The following is an 18,960-nucleotide window of genomic DNA, read 5'->3' on the forward strand; positions in this document are numbered from 1 at the left end:
TCCTCTTTAAATTTTATAACAACACAGCATCTATAAAAGGCAACTTCTTCTTAGGTCTCAAAACATGTTATAGACACACAGCTCTGCAGTATCTACAATAGGCAAATTATGCAAGCAGCCCAAGTGTCCACTGACTGATGAGTGCACAAAGATGATGTGATATATGTATGTGTGTGTATATATATATATATATATATATATATGGATATGATATTACATATGTTATTTTTATTTTATTATTTTATATATTATTATATGATATTATATATCTATAATGGAATATTACTCAGCCATAAAAAAAGATGAAATCTTGCCATTTGCACTGACACGAATGGAGCTAAAGAGTATTATGCTAAGCAAAATAAGTCAGAGAAAAACAAATTCTACATGATTTCACTCATATATGGAACTTAAGAAGGAAAACACATGAGGAAAGGGGGGAAAAGAGAGGGAGAGAGACAGGTATACCAAGAAAGAGACTCTTAACTATAGAGAACAAACTGATGGTTACCAGATGGGTGATGGGTGGGGGTGGGGATGGGTGAAATAGGTGATAGAGATTAAGGAGAGCACTTGCTGTGATGAGCACCGGGTTTTGTATGGAAGTGTTGAATCACTATATTATACACCTGACAATAATACAACATGGTATGCTAACTAACTGGGCTTTAAATAAAAATTAAAAAAAGAACATGCTACACACAAAAGAATTAACACCCAGTAAATACACAGCTCTAGAAAGATGTGAATGAAGTCCTTGCCTAAAAATAGGGAGACGAGAGCATTAACTGAGTTAGCAATCACAAAAGTGACAACGAAGCAGGTTTCTGTTCCAAAGACATGAAAACCACCTTAAACAGGAAACTGGCTTCCATGTGAAACACTAGTTTCCTAACACTGGGGTTCCATCAAAATTCCACATCCCATAATTATGGACAGTCAGGGTTGGCAGCGGATTAGACTACTGTCCTCTTTCAATTCACATCCGTCCCCCACAGCCCTTTGGTACCAGGCACTCTGGGATGACCAAGGGACACTCGGCGCTCTCAAAAGTCAACAATAAGTGCATGTGTGTGGAAGGGAGGGGCTCCTTTTCTGCTAAGCACTCGGAGTAGTTTGCGTATTGCGCTGTCCTATTCTCATTTCCAAAAGGCATGTAGTGTGGTGGAAGGATCTGAATCTCAGCTTTGTGGCCATGGGCAAGTCACCTTATGTCACCAAGCCTCAGTTTTCTTCACCTGTAAAATGGGAATGATGGCTTCCTCATAGGGAGGAAATGAGGAAGATCACGTCAAATGCCTAACAGTATATCTGGTAGATGATGGACTCTTAATTCTTCAGCTATTTTCCCCCGTCAACTGAGTTTAAGATTCTCAATCTACTGGACTACACAGTGTCCAATCACCAAGCATGCTTCCCTCAGGTAAGGACTTCCTTAGAGCTGACAGGATAATAGTCTTTGAGTATACAAAGGCTGGTGAGAACCAGAGTCTACTGGGAAATCAAGTTACCAGAAGAGCAAGAGAAGCTGAGAGTTAGGGAAGAGTCAGTCTCTCTCTCCCTCCCTCCCTCCCTCCCTCCCTCTCTCTCTTTCTCTCTCCCTCCATTCCCTCCTTCCTTCCTTTCCTTCCTTCCTTCCCTCCCTCCTGCCTTGTTTCTTTCCTTCCTTCCTTCCTTCCTTCCTTCCTTCCTTCCTTCCTTCCTTCCTTCCTTCCTTCCTTCCTTCCTTCCTTCCTGTGAGTGGGGCGGGGGCAGTGCAAGAGGGAGAACCTTAGGCAGGCTCCATGCGCAGCGCAGAGGCTGATGCAGGCTTGATCCCACGACCCTGGGATCTTGACCTGAGCCGAAATCAAGAGTCGAACACTTAACCAAGTGAGCCACCCAGGCGCCCCAGGGAGAGTTTCAAACGTTACGTGGAAGAATCCAGACGGTGCCATCCTGGAAAATTTAACTCTGTAGTTTTCAGTTATATAAATCAGTGGATTCCTTTTGTGGTTCAAGACAGTTGGAGGTGAATTTTGTATTACTTGAAAGTAAGATTTCTGAACAATATAGTGATCATCATTTCCCTGTCTCAGGAGGAAGCAAGCTCAGAAAGAAGTGATGTGCCCAAGGAACGGCAGCTGACATGAGCTTTTAGCAAGTCTCACTGACGCTCAAGTCTATGCCTGGTTTATGGTTAGTAGTATTTAATCCTGGAACTGCAATTTTGAATTTGCTTTGGGTATATATTAGGATAAAACAAATACATGAGTATAGTGTTATTAGAAAGCAAGATTTTCAGTGCAAGAAAAACGAGATACAAATACGAAAGAAATAAACAGACAATTTTAAGTTTGAATTGGAAATATCACTATGAACTTATGACTTTAAAAGTAGACTCCTACCACCGCTCACGTAAAGGGCCCAGAAGCAATGAAACCCCAGCAGCAATGAACACGCCTAATGTGGCTACTTATTATCTTGCGATCTAGTTATCTATTGATCTCTAACCTAGCTAAAGAGAAAGAGTCAGAGAAAGCAAATATGACAAAAGGGGGAATGTTCTGTTTGTTGGAACGCTTCCTAACATGCCGGAACCTCCCACTCTCCCTCTCTCTCAGAACAGGAGAAACCAAGGCCCTGGACATTTCAAGAGCTTAACTGAAAGTAGGCTGCAGACAAAAGGGCTTTATCAAGTCAACCTCAGGCAACCGTGGGTCCAAAACATAAGGGGGCCATTTAGCTCTCTTAGAAGTGCTCACAGCTAGAGCTCCCAGTCCCTTCGTTCCTTGTTGCCTTCCTACGGCCCGCATAAATGAACATCAGCCGGTACCTCTCTATTTTTAACAACATTTTCAAAAGTTCAGGTTGAATACATATGGGAACAACTTATACTTCTGAAACTCTGCGGAAAAAAATCCCAAACTTAGAAGATCCTCTAAATACGCATAGGAATTCAGATTTTATTTTCATTGTATTAAAAAGAAAAGGTACTACTCTGAGGGCCTCTTCTGTGCTCTGCACCCTGCCAGGCACTCGACACATGCAATCCGCACTCACTCCACTCAACAACCTTCCCTATTGTTTCTTCTCCTTTTACTGCTGAAGCAACTGAGACACAGAGAGGTTGGATAACTCACCCCAGGTCACACGGCTAAGGTAGACTGACCCTGGATTACGGCTTGTATGCCCCTGCAGCCTCTGTGCACTAAATACACCTTTGGATGTACTTTAACTGCTTATGTTCTCATTCTCCTAAAATTCTTATTTTTATTTCTGTTTCTTTCTGCATGAAGAGGCCTAATAACCATGGTAGGTGTTTAGTAATATAACCAATGATTTCGACATTTTAGCTTATGGTGTAAAATTATTGTAGCAAGTAGGTAAATGAGTGTGGATGAATGGAAATGAAACAGCATGTTTTGCTACAAGTCACTGCAGAAATGAGGTCATTATATGTAATGGAAAATTACTTTTTGTATTGTAACCAGTCTGAAATTAACCTCTGCTTTGGTCACAATGAAATCTTGCACGCCAGACAGAAACTTACAAAAAAGGACGCTTTGACTAAATAAAATGCAGCCAGTGGAAAGAACACCAGATCAGGAGGCAGTGAGATGGCTGTATTTCAGGTCCTGGTATCTTCATTTATAAACCGAGATGGGTAGCTGGTGGTGGTGGTGGGTAATATGGTTTCTAAGATCTATTTTGCTAAGACACCTGGGTGCTAGGGCAACACATGACTTTGAAAAGCCACAGGTTGGCCTCTGAAATCTAGATCCATTATAGACTATTTGTGTCAACTTGGGCAAATCACCTCACTTCTCTGAACCTGGCACTCTCATCTATAACTCCATCAGATTGGGTGAGAGAACTAAAATAGATCATTCTGTTAAAATTCCTAGTATCCTGCCTGGTACCTAGTGATGCTTAAGAAATGGTACTTCCTCTCCAGCTCCAAGATTCTGTCATGTGACTTGTTTGTCATTGTCAGATGTTGAATTGTGCCCTCCCAGAGTTCATGTTGAAGTCCTAAACTTTGGGACTTCAGACTGTGAATTTATTTGGAAATAGTGTTGTTGGAAGTGTAATCACTTAAAATTAGGTCATATTAGAATAGGGTGTGCCTCCTATCAAATATGACTAGTGTTGTTATGAAAAGGGGAGATTTGAACACAGACACACATATGGGGGGGGAAGACCCTGAAAACATGAAGGCAGAGATGAGGGTGATGTGTCTAAAAGCTAGGAAGCACCAAAGATCGCTAGCAAACCACCAGAAACTGGAAGACGGGCTTGGGACAGACCCTCTGTCACAGTCCTCAGGAGGAAGCCTCCTTGCCAACATCTTGATCTAAGACTTGTAGCCTCTAGAACTATGGGACAATAGATTTCTGGTGCTTAAGCCTCTCAGCTGTAGTAGTTTGTTACGGGAGGGGCGGGGGAGTGGCTAGGAAAGTAATACAGCCATTCCTTTAATTTCATGACCACACCCACACTCCTTTGTTTGAGGAGTTCCCCCAAGAGGATACAGTGGTCACACAAAAGAACCTTAGGCATCCAGTCCTAACTGCTCCCTCAATAAGCCTTAATTTTCCCATCTGTAAAATGAGGGGGCAGGCCTGGCTCCTGCTAGCTTTGCTCTGCTTTTCAATCCTGGAGAGCCAACCCTTCAGTTTTCCTATTGCCGCCAGACCTTGCTGCTTAAATCAGAAGCTGAGAGGAGTGCAGTGCTGTGCAATTTACAGCTGCATCTGTCCAATTATTTCCCATTTAGCACTGTGCGGCATTTCCCCAAATACACCGCCAAACCACTGAGGTGGTGGGGCTGAGCTCTATGAGTACCAGGATCAATTGGTTCTCTCACACTAATTGGCCCCATGATTTGTTAGGCTATTGCCTTGGAAAATGAACTGTCAGTAGAAGAAATTAGTATGGAATTGTCCCCTTCATTGGAAAGGCACCAAAGGCCACCCTGTAGCTATCTTCTTCAACTCACCTTAACGTTTTAGAGGGAATATTGACATGAACTAACAAATTTCTAACCCTCGGTTCTGTCATTTGCCTGTTGAGATGAGAAAAGCAAGGCTCAGAGGGATGAAAGAACTTGCCCAATCAATGTTCAATCAATGGTGAAGTTCAGAGCTGGTGCGAGAAGTCGGTGCGATGGCAACATTCATGCCCATTTTACTACATCAGGTTGTCTCCTTAAGGGCTGTGATCATCAGGTTCTGCCCAGCTCTCTGCTCACTTATCCCTCCCCCCACCCCCACCTTCCAGCATGTGTCTGTGTGCCAGACTTGGAGACAGGTGTATGCAAATGAAGACAGGTGTAGGGAGGACCAGCTCAGTCACTCAGTGCTTCCTGCATCAAAACCCACGAGCTGCTGGCCCCGCTCTGACTCATCCCCATGACTCGATTCCAGAACGGGCATTTTCTTTGACCCATAAGTTCTGTGTCAGGTGCTGTGCTGGGTGCTGGGGACACAATGATAGACCTGGCAAGATCCTTGCCCTTGAGGGGCTCACAATCTCTGGGGAGACGGGGAGTCAGGTGCTTCTGTTTAGTGTTTTCAAAGAAAACCATTCCCTTTCTTCCTAATGCATATTAGCACAGTCTGTCATAACCCTGTCACTTGCATGATCACCTAGTTAATGTGCATCTTCTCCATTAGGTTGTGAAGACAATGAAATTAGCCTCTGTATCAGTTCCTGGCTCACACGTGCATCCCCAGCACCCAGCGAAGTGTACGATCCATACTGGGGAATCAGTGATGATCTGCTGAACGAATAAGCCAACACTGTGTCCATACCATTATGAAGGCAAGAACAGGGTAGGAATTAGCCTGAGTTGACTGGTAGGAGCTGACGAGGTAAAAGCTAGTGACTGTGGGGGCAGTTGGGATTGAGATATTCCATCCTGATGGATAACAGAGAGATAGGAAGCTATAAAATATAAACTATATAAGCTTTGAGTTGATAATCCCAACTGCAATCAGTTTGGGATTATTAGGCCATAAAGTTCTAGGGAAAGAGTGACAGCGTGAGAAGGTAGGCAGGGGTCAGGGGATTGAGGACTTTGAAGGCCACTTTAAAAAAACTGGGGTGCCTAGAATTGTCAGCTCCTTTGTCCTCGACTCTGCTGTTGACATCAGTGACAGCTGGCTGACCCTTCCAGCTGGTTGTAGATGGAGTCCTCCTTCAGGCTAGAGAAGGACGATGAGATGAGCAGCCTCGCTTAGCTGGCTGCCGTGGGACGGGGGCCACTTCCAGGGCCCTGGCCAGCCGGCAGCTGGGACTGTATGAGCAGAGCAGCAGACTTTCTGCACCGGTCACAGTCGAGCCAAATGTTTGTGAGCCACAGATGGAACCCACCCTCCTCCACCCCCAACCCCTGCTCCCTGGCCCCCAATCCATGACCCACGGAAGTTCACTCAAAATTCCCTGGCACCAGAGGACAGGGATTCTGTCTTCCGAAAAACCGAACGGCCGTGATGGTGGTAGCAGTGGTGATGGCGATGTGCCTTTATTTACTTAGCTGAGCTGGGAGTTCCGGGGAACAATGGGATGTTTCCTATGTGGTGGCAAATGGCTTTATGTCTATGGCGAAGTCTAGGAGTCAGCACGGTGTGTGTGCCAGTGTCAGATGGGTCTGGATCGTTCCTTGGCTCTGCTTCTGTCTCCTCCTGTATGAATTAAGGAAGTCATAGTCCTGCATCAGACCTTGGGGGCTCTGTTTGTGAGATGTTTGAGGTGGCCTCAAGACATTTTGAGGGGCTCTGGGGTTGGGTGTTCAGAGAGTGTGGGTGTGAGGTCATCTGTATCTCCCTTCTGTGCACATTTTCGACAGCAATTTCTCAGTGCGATGCAAAGGAGAGATAGGCCAAGACCAAAATGCAGAGGCCTGTCATGGCCTTTTCAGGATTCCACTGAGATTGCAGGGATGTGCCACTGAGGACCCGGCCCCTGGGACTCCTGACAGGGTTTCCTTTCCCAGCTAGATTAGCTACCCATCCCCCTTCTGTCTCCTGAGCTTCTTGTTTGCTGTCCTGTGTGCAGAACACTTGCTATTTCAATTTGCAGTGACCCGTTATCTACACCCCTATCTCTAACTTGTCTGGGTGTCCCTTCATGGGCCTGCATCAGAATGTCAGCGGCTTGCCCACCCAGCAGAGCTGGGGCAGGCATCACAGAGACCGGTGGTAGAACGTGAAATGCCCCACTGACACAGTCCACCTCACCAAACTCCAGCCAGCTTCCCCTGACAAAGCCTCTTCTGGACCAAGCTTCAACCTTAGCCTGTAAAGACTTGAACAAACACTAACATACAGGCGTATCTAGCGGACGCTGGCGGGTTCGGTTCCAGACTACTGCCACAAGGCGATTATCACAATAAAGCAAGTCAGATGAATCTGCGATTTCCCAGCGCATAGAAAAGTTATGCTGACACTATCCTGCAGTCTATTAAAGGGTGCAATACCATCATGTCTAAGAGGACAATGCACATATCTTAATTTAAAAAACGCTTTACTGCTAGAAAAATGCTAACCATCATCAGAGCTTTCAGTGATTCGTGTTCTTTTGGCTGGTGGAGGGTGCTCACTCGATGTCAGTGGCTGCCGACGGTGAGGGTGGTGGCTGTGGCGGCTTCTTAAAATAAGACAACAACCAAGATTGCTGCATCGATGGACTCTTGCTCTCACGAACAACTTCTCTTTAGCACGTGCGCTGTTTGATAGCATTTTACCAGCGGTAGAGCTTTCGAAACTGGAGTCAGTCCTCTCCAACCCTGCTGCTGCTTTATCAATTAAGTTTATGTGATCATCTGAATCCTTTGTTGTCGTTTCAACAATCTGCACAGCGTCTCCACCAGGAGTAGATTCCACCTCAAGAAACCACCTTCTTTGTTCATCCATAAGAAGCAATCCCTCCCGTGCTCAAATTTTATCATGGGATTGCCGCCACTGAGTCCCACCTTCAGGCTCCACTTGTAATTCTAGTTCTCTTGCTGCTTGCACCACATCTGTCATTATTTCCTCCACTCAAGTCTTGAATCCCTCAGTCATCCATGAGGGTTGGAATCAACTTCTTCTCAACTTCTATGAACGTTGCTATCTTGACCTCTTCCCGTGAATCACAAATGTTCTCAATGGCATCTAGAATGGTGAATCCTCTCTAGAAGGTTTTCAATTTACTTTTTCCCAGATCCATCAGAAAAATCACTATGGCAGTGATAGCCTTAGGAAATGTGTTTCTTAAATATAAGAAAGTTGAAATGGCTCCTTGGTCCACAGGCTGCAGAATGCATACTGTGTTAGTCAGCAGGCACGAAAACAACATTCATCTTGTACATCTCCATCAGAGCTCTTGGGTGACCAGGAGCATTGTCAATGAGCAGTGATATTTTGAAAGGAATCTTTTTTATTGAGCAGTAGGCCTCAGCAACAGGCTTAACATATTCAGTAAACCATCTTGTAAATAAATGTGCTGTCATCCAGGCTTTGTCGTTCCACTTATAGAGCACAGAAAGTGTAGATTAGGCATCATTCCCAATGGCCCTAAGATTTTCAGGGGTGAGGGAGCACTGGCTTCGACTTAGAGTTACCAGCTGCATTAGCCCCTAACAAGAGTCAGCTTGTGCTTTGGAGCTTTGAAGCCAGGCACTGACTACTCCTCTCTAGCTAGGAAAGTCCTGGATGGCGTCTTCTTCCAATAGGAGGTCTTTCATCTGTACCGAAATCTGTCGTGTAGTACAGCCACCTTCATGAATTCTCTGAGCCAAATCTCCTGGAGAACCTGCGGCAGCTTCCACAGCAGCGCTTGCTGCTTCCCCTTGTAATCTCGTGTTATGGAGACGGCTTCCTTCCTTAAACCTCGTGAATCCACCTCTACTAGCTTCAGACTTTCCTTCTGCAGCTTCTTCACCTCTCTCAGCCTTCCCAAGAAGTGAGGAGAGTTAGAGCCTTGCTCCGGATCAGGCTCTGGCTTAAGAGGATGCTGCGGCTGGTCTGACCTTCCATCCCGGCCACTCACACTTTCTCCGTATCAGCAATGCGGCCGTTTCCCTTTCTTATCCTTTGGGAGCTCACTGGAGTAGCACTTTCAATTTCCTTCAAGAACTTTCCCTTGTACTCAAAAGTTGGCCAAGCGTTCGGTGCAAGAGGTCTAGCTTTCGGCCTTCCTCACTAAGCTTCGTCATTTCTGGCTCTTGACCGAAAGGGAGACACGTGCCGCTCTTCCTCTCACCTGAACGCCCAGGGGCCACAGCAGGGCTATTAAAATGGTGGCCTGATTCCAGTATTGCTGTTGTCTCAGGGAATAGGGAGGCCCGAGGAGGGGGGGAGAGAGAAGGGGAAGAGCTGGTTGTGGAGCAGTCGGAACGCATACAACATTTACTAAGTTTACCGTCTTCTATGGGCACAGTTCGTGGTGCCCCAAGTAATTACAGTAACATCACAGGTCAGGGACCACAGATCGCCGTGATAAATGTAATAGTAAAAAGTCTGAAATGTTGTGAGAATTACCAAAACGTGACACCGAGACACAAAGTCAGCAAATGCTGTTGGAAAAAAATGGTGCCTCTAGCCTTCCTTGACGCTGGGTTGCCAAAGACCTTCAATTTCTAAAAAACAAAAACAAAAACCAAAACCAAAAAACAAACCCCAAGACATAATACCTACAGAGTGCAATAAAATGATTCACGATAAAATGAGATATGCCTGTAGCTTCTGACAGCTCAAGGCTGCATCCCAAGGATGACCCCGCTTAAAGTCCCTACCTCAGAAAACTCGAGGCTGCCAAAAGCATTTCCTGTTTGTTCCAGCCAGCACCTGAAGATCGGGCCCCTGTCTCCCACTAGGTACAAGAGCGTCAGAGCCCAAACTTGGGTAAAGCACCAGCCTGCAAACCTAGATTTGCTTTACATGCACTAACTGCCCCTCTTTCCACATTTTGCAATTTTCCCAAATTACTCTGAGCTGACTCTGAGAGACCCCGGCTAGCCCCCCTCCCTTACTCTCCCTTTAAAATGCCCAGTCACTGCTATGTAAGTTGGAATGGAGCTCCTGCTCTACTGTCCATGGTCACTGAATAAAATGTTTTCACTACCTGATTGTCCAGGGCTGTTTATCTTTGATACCATATAGGTGATCACAATCTCCACCTATAGTATGAAGTCCTAGGCCCTGGGCTGAGTGGATGACGCACACTATCTTATTTATTATGATGCTGGAATTGGAGGCAATCTGGGCAGAGACTGGGGAGCCCCTGTACAGCACAGTGGTTAGGAGCACTGACCCTGGAGTCAGTGGTCAAAGCCTGGCCTCTTCATGTACAACCTATCATGCCTGGGTTAGGCACTTAACATTTTGTGACGTCGCTTTCTTGCCTGTATATGGGGAATGACTGTCTCCACCTCCCAGAGCTGTTAGAACTCCCTGAATTAACATACATGGCATGCTTAGCTTGGTGCCCAGAGCACAGCAAGTGCTTCATAAATGTGACACTGTTACTTCAAAGTCATTCAAAGGGTATCCCATGAGCTGATATCTTCTCTGTTTTTTGCAGAATGTATGCCCTTGCCTAGCACACATCCTGGTGCACAGACACCATTCATCAAGTTTGTTGAGTAAACAACTGAATGCTGGGAATGTGTATCCTTGCTGTTACACACACTCCTGCACGCTCTTCAGTCTGGTCCCAGAAATGCACGGGGGCTGCTGGTCTGTGTCTGTATGACAGCATTTGTGCTGCTCTTGAGCGCATGCACACACATAGATACCCGACAGTCTATGCTACGGCGCAGACGAGCACGTGCGTGAGAACTCGTGATACACAGCGGACATGCCGGGCAGGTCCATGAGCCGACGGGGCCGGCAGACATCCTTGCTGCTCTGGACTCAACTGATCAGAAGCAAAACTTGGCTGGAGACTCCTACATTTCATTCTCTCTTTGTGTATCAGAATGGAACAAAGTGATAGGAGTTGTCAAGTTTTGAAATGAATAATAAGATGCCTTTGGAGTGAGGCATATGAAAGAGATGAGCTAAAAATACAGCCGCTCCAAGAGCATCTGGGAAGCAGAAGGATTAGCAAGGCGTCTTTAATTGCAGAACAAAGGCCCCTGCTGAAGGGGATGTTTCCTTCCCGGGTTGCACCTGCAAGCAGGTAAGCAACAGGATGAAAATGCAGAGTGTTTATTATGAATGCCCTCTCCCTACTTTAGGAAATTAATTCCCTAAAGCAGGCATCTCGCAATTTTATATCATGTGGATACAATGGAAAACATCAAGGGACTCAGCTAGAGCAGGGAGGGGCGCTGATGCTTTGGATCGTCTCCTGCGAGCCTGATGCTTTTCCTATAGGATCGACTTTAATTCTCATTACAAGCCAATAAGGAAGGCTTTATTCTCATTTATTTGACAAAGGAGGGCACTGAGGCACGGAGAGATAAAGTTGCAGGCCTCAGCTCAAAGAGCTAGAAAGAGGAAGTTCTGAGACTGGACCCCCTACTCCCACCCCAAATGTCTAATTCCCAAATCCAGGAGGGTGATAATATACTGCTTCTTATACATTTCTTTCGTGAGAGGTCTTCTATTTGAAGCATGTCTTCTAAAATACTGATTAACTCCCCTTCTTTCCTTCGTTCCTTCCATCCATGTATTCATCTATCCATCCCTTCCTTCCTGCTACCCTGTTTTGATAAAAATCTCCCAATGCTTTCACAGGCCCAAAGCCTATAAAGCAAGCACCTCATTTTATCACTCAAGGCTCTTTGGCATCTAACAGTTAATAGCCACTTCATACTTCGATGTGCCAAGAGCTTTATAGCTTTTAAAGCTCTATCTAATTTATTATCTCATTCATTATCTTGTTTTATTATCCCCATGATAAAATGAGGATGTTACATAACCCAGAGAGGCTAAGTCGTCTGCCCAAAGTCACATCCAGTAAGCAGCAGACCTGAAGTCGGCACTCTCAAGGACCTTCCAAACTCTAAATGCAGGCTCTTCCTGTATCATATTGATAGAAGCAGTTAACTGCGAGAGGTTAAGAATACAGACGCTGGAACCAGACTGTCCAGGTTCAAATCTTGGCTCTCCCGCTTACTAGCTATGTGACATTGGGTGAATATGTATCCTCTCTGTGCCTCAGTTTCTTCATCTGTAAAATGAGCACCACCATAGTGCCTACATCTCATGGGAGCTGTGATGATTAAGTAGATTATAATATTCAGGACCCTTAAAATCGTGTCTGGCACCTAGTCAACATTGTATAAGTATCGGGTTTTTCTTTATTTGGGTTTTGTTTCCTTTTGAACATACACCTTCTCTTACTGTCGAACGTCCTTCTGTGGTTGAGAGGACCTTGTAACTGGCCCAACACTACCTAGTTAGGAGGTGGAAGGGTTAGGATTTGAAGCCAGGCCTGACTCTTTCAGCTGTGTCAAGAAGGCTTCAATTTACATCCCTTTCCCTCTGTAACATGGGCTAGATGTAGAAAAGGACTCAGGCTGATTCTATCCTGGCCTGGAATAAGCAAGTGTGCCTGGGAGAACCATGTCATTATGAGGACATACCCTCAGGGGGATAATGTTAGTACTGCCATTGTATACATGTATTCGTTCACGCCACAAAGTTATTCATTGAATGATTCCTGTATGTCAAGCGTTGTACTGCATCGTAGGAGCACAATGCTGACATAGACATGGCCCCCACTCCTCCTGAGCTCAAGGTCTAGTGGGGGAGCCCTGCGTGGCAAACATCAGTGTGGTGTGCTAGGCGCCCTGAGAGGTAAAGTGCAGGGTGACAGGGGAACCCATGGGAGATGCCTCTGACGGGCACAGGGGTGGAGCTGCATCCTAGGCGCCTGCATTCTGACAATGAAGAGAAGCAATTAGAAATGACACAATTTAGTTCCCCAGCTTAAAAAAAAATAATAAAAATAAGTAACTAAATCCTTCCTGGGCCTTTCTTTCCCAGACACAGAAGGGAGAAGTTCATTCCTTGTTCAGGAAGGGAGTGACTGGGACGGGGGTGGAGGGACCTTTACTCATGTCATTCGCAGAAGGGAAGCACAGGTGAAAGTCCTCACGAGCTGATGCAAAGAACCAGGCAGACATGCGCTAACAAGGCAACCCTGCCAGGTCTTAGCTGTGGGCTTGCCAGTCCGGCCCAGAGTCGGGCCTGGGCTCCAGGTCCAGCTTGTTCCTTCTCTGGTGTGTTCCTGAAGCTGCTGGTAAACAGCACAGAAGGCACAAGTAAGCTAGAGGTTCAGGCTGAGGTGGGGGCTCACCATGGACTCCCTCTTTGTGCCGGGGTGAACCTGAGATCAAGAGCCCGGACACCTTGTGCAGTGGAGGGTAATGTTCTCCCGGTCAACAGCCATGGTCCCTAACTGGCTCTGAGCCTTCTCAGCACCAGAAATAACACATATTACCCCACAAGGCAAAATTTCTAATACTCACGGGGTGCCTGGGTGGCTCAATGTGTTGAGCGTCCAACTCTTGATTTTGGCTCAGGTCATGATCCCAGGGTCGTGGGATCAAGCCCTGTGTCAGGCCCCTCGCTGAGCCTGGAGCCTGCTTCAGATTCTCTCTCTCTTCCTCTGCCCCTGCTTATGTGTGTGCTCTCTTTCTCTTTAATAATTAAGAAATTAATAAAAAAATCTAATGCCCAGAGAACCCAGTTCAGACTAATGCCTGGGATCCAAGTCCTGCCTTGAAATCATTTTGTGCCAGCACTGGAGCAATCTCTACTCACTTAACATGCAGCGTGAGACCGAGCCTTAGTTTCCTCATCTACAAGAGGGGGTTAATGTAACACTTTCCTTGCTGGGTGACTTTGAGGATATTGCATATAAAATGGATCTCGCATACAAAACACAATATCAGCCTCATAATAAACTTCCAATAAATAGTGGTGGCGAGTGAATCCCAGTCTTCAAATAATCAGTATGGTCCTGGGCAGTGAGTGACTGCACTTTGAATTTCCTTAGTGTCCTGGTCTGTGAAATGTGGATAATAAATTGCACATCACAAAGTTGTGAGTCAAATATGATGATTTCTTTAGGTACCTAGAAGAGGGCCCAGAATGTCAGGTGGGCTCAAATGCCAAGAACCTTGAAGTTGATACCTTTACAAGTTTTATTTTTCCTTTTATTTCCCCCCTTTTTGAGTGTAGCTTCTCTCCTTCACCTGTTCCTGACCTTTTCCTCCCTTCAGCCGTACTTCCTGAGGCCCTGCTGTCACGCGGGCACACAGCAGGACAGCTCTGGCTGTGTCTCTTCTTCCACAGCTACCTTTAAGGGAAGGGACAGAGCCCAGCCTCGGCTTGCGAGCCTTTACAACATTTTCCCATCCACATGAGTCTGAGCAGTTCCAACAGCAGAATCCAAACTTCTTTGTTCTCGTACATGCACGCTGGAGATTTGGTTCTCAGATATACCTCCCGGTTGCCTAACATAACCATCAGAGGGCCTGAGGTCAGAGTGGTTACAGGCAGAAGCGGAGGAACTTGGAATCGGCCAGCCCCACCCCCAGGTCACCACTATAAATTCACTGCTGTACGGTAAGCAGGATTTGTTTGAGCACTTGCTTATGTCTCCTCAAATGTTTCTGAAGCTGGTCTCAGAGAGCATCTCCTGAAGGGCCTTTCCACTGCCTGTGCTCAGTGCAGGCTTTTGTCCCCAGACCATACCACGATCAATGGATGCTAATTCCCAGGAGGCCAGGCGGGTTGCAGGTCAGGAGATGGGGCTTTACGGATTTGATTTCTGGGAGAGTAGCCTGCCCCCGCTTCTGTGCCACAGAGAAGTCCCTGCCAACCACCCTGGAAGGCGTTGCTGACAGCCTTGGACCTCAATTGCTGGCCCTGAATGATCTGTGCTCTGTTTCCTCCCTCATCCTAGTTTTCTTCACTTGGGACCAACTGACAGCTTCCTATTAAAAGCCCTTCTTTGCACACAGATTTCCAAGACTGAACTATGAATTCCTCCATCTACTAAAATTCACACTCTCCTCAGGCTGGGTTGACTCACTTGGCTCTGAGAAAACCCTTGTGCCCATGGATTGAGTTTACCCTGCATGTTTTAGCAAGGCAAGGACATGGGGCAGGATACTGTTCGGAGCAGAGAAAATTCAACGGTAACCTCCAATAGCTCTTCAGAGTGGGTGCGACTCACGGAGAAAAGATTCTTTGTCTCTTTAGAGTGCTTTGCTGATTTGTCCCTCTGCCCTTGGTTTATCTGTCCTTGGTTCTATCTACCTACTTATGACAACATGGACCGAAGCCCATGAGGCTGTGGATGCTTTACTGTGGATCAGAAAGATGCAGGAAGTTTTTCAGTCCAGTCCTGCAGGGTTGAGTGGGTTGGCATACTTACCACCCATCCTCCTCCTCTACTTTCTACTTGCCTGGATTTGGCAGGAAACTCACCTCCTCTAGTCTCAGCTGCTGTTTTAGAGGTGAGGATTAATGAGCTCGCATATGGAGGGTACCCACCCTAATGGCTGGCACAGGATAGAAGAACTACATATTTTACTACATTCAAGAAAGAGGACATTCTGTGTTGTGTGGAAACCTGACTGAGTAAAAGCATGGAGGTAATATGAGGAGAGAACTCTGGGGAGTGAGAGGGGAGAGCATGGCTAATAATAGTGGGAGGTGAGGCAGAACTACCTTGGTTAAAAACAAATGGAAAAGGGCCTCAATTGCCAGGAGGAGAATTTGGGACTTGGTATACCAGTGACCATGGTCTCATGTAATTTGTCAAATGAAAGCAAAGCTCTCATAAAAATCATTGCAAATACAGGGAGGAATAATGCCTCCTACCAAAATAAATACAGTGGTGATGATGATGATGACAATAAAAACACAGATGAAGATGACAGTAATCGGACCAGTGACAGCTGATACTGTTGATTGAATGTTGACTCAGCGTTCCTTGTGTCACTCGCCCTGCTGAGAACTTTGATGTATGATGGCATTTCAGTCTCATAACCGGGCTATCAAATGGGTGCTATTATCATCTCCAGTTAATTCGTGAGGAAACTGAAGTGGAGAGAGGTTGTCCTTTGCCCAAGATCAGGAAGCTGAGAAAGTAGCGGAGCTGGGGTTCATACCCGGAACTTTCTAACCTCAGGTCCTGTGTGTTTCCCAAGTCCACAGAGTCGAACAATATCCTGTTTCAACTTCTTTGTTTCAAAAGCTTACTGTGCATTACTCTTCTCAGAGTATTGCTTTCTGAAACGCCTAAAATAAAAATACGGAAGTCCAATAATATATACCTCTACCACAAGGGATATATTTAAACTCCCCATTTTAAGCAAAGGAACTTAAAGAATTAAATCTAGCAATAGAAAAATTGAGTGTCCCAGCAATACTGACATAAAATTAAACCTGTATGTCCCTATTCCACATCTGCATCCACTCTGAAAGCTTCATTTTCCACCATGTCTCCTCAGGGCTTTAAACCCTCCAGTTTAAACCCTGGCACTTAAACCCATTTAAACCCTGACAAACTCAGTTTGTGGGTCACCTCCTCACAGAAGCCTTCCCCAACGAACACAAGCTAAAGTCCCTCCTTTCTTTTTCTTTTTAAACAATGTTTACTGTTTATTCATTTTTGAGAGAGCGAGAGAGAGTGAGAGAGAGCGAGAGAGAGAGAGACAGAGCACGTGCAAGAGAGCATGAGTGGGGGAGGGGCAGAGAGAGAGGGAGACACAGGACTCGAAGCAGGCTCCAGGCTCTGAGCCGTCAGCACAGAATTTTCCTGTCTGTTTCTCCAGCTAGATCCTGGCCCCATAAGGGTAGGGGTGTCAGGGCCTTTTAGTTTTATATCCTTAAACCCAGTCTAGTATCTGGCAATTAATAGGTGTTAAAAAATGTTTGTTGAATATATGGGCTGATGCGTGTATGGATGGATAAATTAATGTAAGAAGAGTAAACGGACAATGATTTATTTTTTCAGCTGTGGAAATTAAAATTTATAAACACTGCCTCATATATCGTACCCTCTAAAACCTATGGCCTAATATATTAAAATGGGTTACATTAAACCTTGAAAGCTCAGTGGCTTATTACCACACGGGCTCATCTTTGATTCAAACTGCATGTCCCGCCTGGGCTGGCAGGGGTTCACTTCCACATCCCAACCCATAGCCTTATAGTTGTCAAGGCAGAAGAAAGAATGGAGGGCTGCATCTGGTGCTTGTGAGCTTGGCCTAGAAGTCACGTCACTTCAGTTCACAGCCAGATACGGTCACGTGGTTCCTCACTGCCGGGGCTGGACATATGGAGGAACCATGGCTACGAGGTGGGTAGCACACGTCTCTTCCATGCCTGGGGGTCACAGAACAACTAAAGGTCATGAGAACCACCAAGGCTTCCACGTGCTCCAGGTTTTAAGAAACGTCACCAAATGACTTTAAGTTCATCTCTGTCTAATTTTTATTTATTTGTCCAAGACATGGTTAACTACCAACTGGAGCTTTTCGTGAATATGTTGTCGAATATGACTTCAAGGAGTTGATGTAACTCCAACCTATAAAAAAAAATTCCATTGGGTTATTCTTTACAACTTTTCTAAAGGTAAATATAGTTTCTTTCAGGCTTTGGGAAATAATGGCTCGCATCTAATTACAGTTTATTGGTGCCAGTGTGGTTGGTCCTTTATATATCTAATCCTTACAGCAACCATGCAGGGTAATACTTTAATTCCAGTTTTTAAAATGAAGAAACTGAGACTCAAGAGGATTAAAATTCTTGACCAAGGTCACATGAATCATAAGGATTCAACTGGAATTGGAACTCAGGTCTCTCGGAAAACAACTCACAGAACCCATCATCATCTAACTGGAGCCCAGTGTGTCTGGAGGACAAGGAAGTGATTTGCTGGGAAAGATTCCTTTACTGTCCCTTTGACCTCTAACATCCTATAAAAACATTTTATAAGCCATAGTGGAAAAAAAAATTCAAACGGCATCTTATAAAAAGACCTCTGATTTATCACGCATAAATTATGGCTTGTTCCTTGTTCAAAGATGTGGGAAGCAAAATGGAGGATTACAAATTAGGGACGGATGTTCTATCACACATTGAGCAATCATGGGGCCCATTCAGAAAACCAAAATAATAATCAACAACAATTGGGGCAATTCTTAGGCTTATATACTAAATACATCTAGTGTTGCCTGCCCTGAGGCTCATACTATTTGAGAAAGAAAGAAAAAAGGACACACTCTAACTCTACCTTATAGATAACTCACGTCGTAAAATTAACTTTGCGCTAAACGTTCTTTAACAAGGACAGTAAAATAGATGTGGGTGTTTTCTCCCCTCTGCTATTTCTCAGATGCATGGAGTAGGACAATTATTTTATTTCTCATAGTCTAAGTATCCTCCTCTCTAAAATTAGGTTGAAATTCAGGGTAGCATAATGGTTATAACTGACGACTCTGGGGCCAGACTGCCATTTAAAAAATGGAGTCATTGGTTCATCCATTTACTCAATTGATAAATATTCATTGAGGACCTCATAAGGGCCAGAAACTGTTGGGTGGATACAAAGATGAATAAAAACAAATGCAGTCCTTGTGCTCACGGTGTCTGTAAGTCATATTATTTAATATCTCCAAGCCTTGGTTTTATCATCTGTAAATCGAAGATAATAGGGCTGTTGTAGGGATTGAAAGAAATGATGCACAGGTCACTTCTTAGCATGATGTCTCAGTAAAACTGAGTGCTCAGTAAGTGTCAGCTGCTATTATTAGTAATAATAGCAGCAGTAGGGGTAATAGCAATTAGCTCAGTTCTCTAGAACACTATGAGTACCCAATAAATGTTTGCTGAATGATACGTGAATGTTAATATAATGGGTTGTGTACTACAGAGGTAGTTTTTCATAAGAAATCCACCTATCATTTACTATCTACCTAACAACATCTATTTATTCGTCCTTACTAGTTCAGGAGTCTAGAGT

At 45.1% G+C, this 18,960-nt stretch overlaps 1 protein-coding gene across 22 annotated transcripts in view; it reads right to left on the reverse strand.

Moving 5' to 3' along the window:
- The window catches only part of DAB1 (DAB adaptor protein 1), a 405,747-nt gene that overhangs the window by 77,977 nt on the left and 308,810 nt on the right, over positions 1–18,960 (reverse strand). The gene's annotated exons all lie outside the window — the stretch shown is intronic.

Source organism: Acinonyx jubatus, chromosome C1, assembly GCF_027475565.1.
Source record: "Acinonyx jubatus isolate Ajub_Pintada_27869175 chromosome C1, VMU_Ajub_asm_v1.0, whole genome shotgun sequence".
NCBI classification, from domain to species: Eukaryota; Metazoa; Chordata; class Mammalia; order Carnivora; family Felidae; genus Acinonyx; species Acinonyx jubatus.